This window comes from Bufo gargarizans, chromosome 4 (genome assembly GCF_014858855.1).
Source record: "Bufo gargarizans isolate SCDJY-AF-19 chromosome 4, ASM1485885v1, whole genome shotgun sequence".
NCBI classification, from domain to species: domain Eukaryota; kingdom Metazoa; phylum Chordata; class Amphibia; order Anura; family Bufonidae; genus Bufo; species Bufo gargarizans.
The window spans coordinates 463,186,624-463,192,623 of record NC_058083.1 but is presented as its reverse complement, the minus strand read 5'-3'; positions in this window follow the sequence as shown (position 1 = coordinate 463,192,623).

The following is a 6,000-nucleotide window of genomic DNA, read 5'->3' as shown; positions in this document are numbered from 1 at the left end:
TCAGGACATGGTCACATCAGAAGCAGTGGACCCTTTTTATTTCTTAACCCCTTCCCGACCGCAATCTGTATATATACGTGATAGCTGCACATACCCCGTGCAGCTACCACGTATATAAACATTCTGGCAGCTCTTTAATTCAAGCGCTGCAAAGCGCTTGGATTAAAGCTTCTGCCCCTGCCCTGTATGCTGTCACGGACAGCATACAGTGCAGTAATGCCGGCAAGGGACCAATCAGAGTGGCCCCTTGCCGGCAATCGATACGATTGGTTAGTCTGTGCAGACTAACCAATCGGATCGCGGCAGTGAAAAAATGCCGGTTTCATGCTCTGATCTGTGCTCTGCAGATCAGAGCATGAAATCAGGTAGGGTCCTCATAATACACCCTCCCCCGATCCGTGCCCCCAATCTGTGGCTGTGCCCTCCCTTGTGTCCGCCTGCAGCTCATCTCCTAGCTGCCTTGATGCGGTACGCCCCCTCCCCGCCCCATGCATTCATTTTGTAGCCGCCCCTCCTGCCCCAGCCTCCCTCAATATTGTCGGCAGTACCCCCGATCCCCCCCTTTCCAGCGCTGCCCCCGATCCCCTTGCTGTGTGTGATGGCGGCGGCTCCATTACTGAGCCGCCGCCATCAGCAGAGAGTGTCAGCTCTATGCTGACACTCTCCTGTAACCCCATAGATGCCGCGGTTGCGGCATCCATGGGGTTAACAGAGGGAGGGAGCTCCCTCTCTCAACCATCGGGGCTGCAGCGCTGTGACTGCAGCACCCGATGGTTGCCATAGCAAAGGCGTCCAGTGCTGCCACCTACAGGACATCTGGAAGTATTATACTTTGGAATGCAAGAGCATTGCAAAGTATAGTACAACTATCAGCCCCACTGGATCTTCAAGATCCAAGAGGGAACTGATAAAAAAAAGAAAAGTTAAAATAATAAAAGTAAAAATAAATAAAAATGTAAATTTAAAAAAAAGTGCCTTTTCCTATAAAAAAAAAATGAAAAAAAAATACACATATTAGGTGTCACCGCGTCCGTAACGACCGTCTCTATAAATATATCACATGATAGACCACGCCCGATAAACACCATAAAAATAAAAAAATAAAAACAGTGCCAAAAAAGCTATTTTTGTCACCTTACATCACAAAAAGTGCAACAGCAAGCGATCAAAAAGGCTCATGACCCCCAAAATAGTAGCAATCAAACCGTCACCTCGTCCCGCAAAAAATTATACCCTATTTAAGACAATCGCCCAAAAAATAAAAAAGCTAAGGCTCTCAGACTATAGAGACACTAAAACATAATTTTTTTGGTTTCAGAAATGCTATTATTGTGTAAAACTTAAATAAATAAGAAAAAGTATACATATTAGGTATTGCCACGTCTGTAACGATCTTCTCTATAAAACTACCACATGACCTAACTCCTCAGATGAACGCTGTAAAAATAAATAAATGAAAACTTTTCCAAAACAGTCACCTTGCCCCATAAAGTGTAATAATGAATGGTCAAAAAATCCTATGTACCCAAAAATGGTACCAATAAAAACCTCAACTCCTTCTGCAAAAAATGAGCCCCTGTACAAGACGATCGGCAGAAAAATAAAAAACATATGGCATTCAGAAAACCAATCCAGCACAATCTGCCTTCCAAAAACCGTATGGCATTCCTTTCCTTCTGCGCCCTGCCGTGTGCCCGTACAGCAGTTTACGACCACATGTGGGGTGTTTATGAAAACCACGGAATCAGGGTAATAAATATTGAGTTTTGTTTGGCTGTTAACTCTCAATGTGTTAAAGAAAAAAATTATAAAATGGAAAATCTGCCAAAAAAGTAAAATTTTGAAATTTCATCTCCATATTCCTTTCATTCTTGTGGAACGCCTAAAGGGTTAACAAAGTTTGTAAAATCAGTTTTGAGTAACTTGAGGGGTGTATTTCTACAATGGGGTCATTTATGGGGGTTTCCACTATGTAAGCCCCACAAAGTGACTTCAGACCTGAACTGGTCCTTAAAAAGTGGGTTTTGGAAATTTTCTTAAAAATTGCTTCTAAACTTCTAAGCCTTCTAACGTCCTAAAAAAATAAAATGACATTTCCAAAATGATGCCAACATAAAGTAGACATATGGGGAATGTAAAGTAATAACTATTTTATTAGGTATGACTTTCTGTTTTAGAAGCAGAGAAATAGAAATTTGGAAAATTGTGAATTTTTCTAAATGTTTGGTAAATTTGGGATTTTTTCATAAATAAAGGTGAAATATATTGACTCAAATATGACTACCATGAAGTACAATGTGTCACGAGAAAACAATCTCAGAATGGCGTGGATAAGTAAAAGTGTTCCAAAGCTATTACCACATAAAGTGACGCATGTCAGATTTGTAAATTTTGACCTGGACACTGGGGCATCAATGACCCTTGGTCATGAAAGGGTCAAACTCATTTTATTGAAGTTTAACAAATAAGGCATGTTACATCAGGATAAATCAGGGATACATCCCACGCAGGGGATACATTGAAACATAATACAGCTCAGAAAAAGAACACGCGACTGGTCTAAAAGACATGTAGTCTCGAACAGGAATCGGTAGAGTTAATGAAGCATTAGTCCAGAACTCAAAGTCCACTCATTATCCCACATCAGCCACAGAGAACATGCATGCATTGTGTAATGTCAAAGGAGATGTGCACCACTCACCCCACACCTTTTGGAACTTTTGCGGGCATTTTCTATGAATATTTTTTTTTTTTCCATACTAACAGTGTGGTTGACCAATGATTTCCATTAACCTATCGTGGGTGCCCTTTCAGCCATCCATCTCAGAGTGATGGCTTTTCTGGCAAGGAATAAAGTTTCACCCAAGAAAACCCTGTGATGGTGCCCCCAAATTTCCTCATCTAGTATTCCAAGAACACAGCTTTTAGGGCATAACGGCACTTCAATTGGAACCATTGTCGACAGCACCTCAATTACCGCTTTCCAGAAGTTTTTTTTATATATGTGCAGTCCCACATGAGATGCCAGAAATCAGCACCATCCTGGAGACATCTATGGCATCTATTGTGTGATATTATGCCCATTTTGTGTAGTCTGGTTGGTGTGAGAGAACTTCTGTGCAAGATAAACAGCTGAATCAAACGGTTGTTAATTGATGGAGAAACCCTTGTTGGAGCCATCAGGGCTTCATTCCAATGATCAGCAGTTAGTGAAGGTATTGAGTTCTTCCACTTCCCCTCAACAGCAAGAGGATTCATCAGCATTCGGCTATTGAGCAGATGTGTATAAAGCACAGAAATAATACCTCTGGGTCCCTGTGATCTGAGAACCCCTATCAAAGGGTATTTTGAGATTTTCTGGTCACCTGCCCCAAATTGAGCTGTTAACGCGTGCCTCAGTTGCAGATACCTAAAGAAAAAGGCTTCGCGGCAATTCAAATTTCTCCTGTATTTGTAAAAAGGAGCATAGATTTCCTTCGACATATAGGTCTCTCAAGGTGAGGACTCCATGGGCCCTCCACAAATTCACCCCCTCCAAATCTTTCAGATGGGGAAACATGGGATTGTCCCATACCGGTATATCATCCGGGAAATCCTTAAACGACTGCATTTTGGCAGCACTCCACACCTGATGGGCCAGTCTGTGTACGGGGAGCAAGCGCATGGGGATAAAAAAAAGTGGTCCCTCCAGTACAGGCCACAGGGAGGTCATCCTTAAATAGTCCCTGAGGTAGTACTCTGCCTTTGGCAATTCTGATGTCAGGGTCCAGGGGATTAAGAATTTCAACTGCCCAGCTAAATAGTATAGGAAGAAATTAGGCAGGGCAGCCCCACCCTCTAGCTTAGATCTCTGGAGGACATTAAGGGATAGTTTCCGTCTAGCTTCCCGCCAGATAAAAGTGGCCATTGAATGAATGCAACCAAAGAAGCCCTGCGATACCGGTGTGCATGCATGCACTAGGAGATAAAGCCCTTTTGGGTAAAAGGATCATCTTAACCAAATTTAATCCTCCCATGATTGATAACGGCAGGGTCCTCCATATTTAGAATTTTTCAGTGAACAGGGGTGCTATATTTAATGAGTACGCCAATTGGGGGTCCCTGGTAATCACAATTCCCATGTACTTGAAGTGGTCTACAACCGGCAAATTACAGTACTGTGAGGGCCACGCATGCGTCCATAGGGGCATAAGTGCTGATTTCGTCCAATTTATGTGCAAACCCAAGTATTCCCCAAACCTTTCTATTATATCAATTGCTCTAGGGAGCGTAGTTTCAGGTTCATCCATAAAGAGAAGGAGATCATCCGCATATAGTCCAACTTTATCTGACCTGTCTCCCATGCTCACCCCTGTAAAGATCTGATCCTGTCTGACTCTTAGGGCAAGATGTTCAATCGCTATGGCGAACAAAAGCGGCAACACTGGACACCCTTGCCTAGTGCCTCTTTGAAGTTTAAAGGACTCAGAGAGCGATCCGTTCACCAGTATGTTAGCTTTGGGAAGTTGGTATAAATTCTCCACCCATTTGATGAACTTAGGGCCAAATCCAAAACTCCTTAACACTTCTATCAAGTACACCCATTCCACTGAGTCAAAGGCTTTAGCTGTGTCCAGCGAGGCCAAGGCCCATTGTTTGTTCCCTGCCACACCTTTCTGCGCTATGACTTGAGTCCTTTTGATGTTATCAGATGTCGACCTGCCCGGTATAAATCCAGATTGATCCTTGTGTACTATAGTGGTGATTACCTTGTTTAACCTAGTAGCCAGTAGTCTAGTGAGTATTTTATAATCTAGGTTCAGGAGCGATATCGGTCTGTAGCAGTGGACAGTTTAAAAAAAAAAAAAAAAAGGCTTAGGTGAACTCTTAAAAGTAAATAACATTAATGCTTCTGAAAACGTGAAAGTCTTGGCTTCACTCCCCTTTTTGAAATTTCGTGTTCTCTCCCATCCCTTGGTTGAACTTGATGGACTTCTGCCTTTTTTCAACCATATTAACTACGTAACTATGTTTGTATTGTTAGTTCATGTTACTGTCAGCAAGGTGGTCAGACTATTCCTGCTGTGGAGCTTTATGAAATGTAGTTACACCCCTGATTGTGGCTGCAGTAATGGAAATGTTGTGCTTGTTCTGAGGTTCCCGTTGATGTCAACAGAATAACTGCAGTGACCTCTACTTTTATAAATGTGATCCTATGAGTAGAGATGACTGGATGATCATGGATTCATTCGTCCATCAGCTATTTCTCCTAATTTCCTCATACACATGAACACTCGGCTCAGCAAAGCTTGCATGTGGTCTCAATAGGGAAAGCTGCTACCAGACAACTGTGGCGGTGGCTTATCTGTGCTCAGAAGGAAAAGAGCATGTTAAAATCCAAAAGCCCAATAATTATTTCCCCCTGACATCCGCTGTTGGGGTAGAGTCAGGACACCACAGCACACATTAGATGGATAGCTGGTCCCACAAAAATTATCAGGTCCGGTGGACATTTATGTAATTTGTATGGCCATGTATAGTTTGTTGAAGTTATCATAAAACTGAGAAGCAATGGTAGGCTCGTTCCTGATAATCTGTCCTTGTAAATGTGCCGCTGATCACCCAATGAACAAGCAAAATGTTGGTAGTTTATGCAGACACCTAAATCATCTATTCTGGGCAGCATGTAAATTCAACTCTTTACTGAGAGAAGGCATCTGTCAGGAGGAAACGTTTTCTTCTTCTAGCATTTATCAGGTTTCCGTTTTTTTCTTTTTCAGGGAAAATGGAGGCACAAAAGGGCAACAGTCAGCTGATGTAACTGAATGACTCCAGTGTGAAGGCAGCCTAAACTAAATACATGGGCAACATTTTATGTCCACTGATTGGAGATATTCTGATATACAGTATCTTATTAATTTTTGTAGGACATTTTACACATGATAATTACTATCTAAACGTATTCACCACGCCTCAACTGTGACTTGCAAGTGGGTACAATTTCTACAGTGTTTCACACTC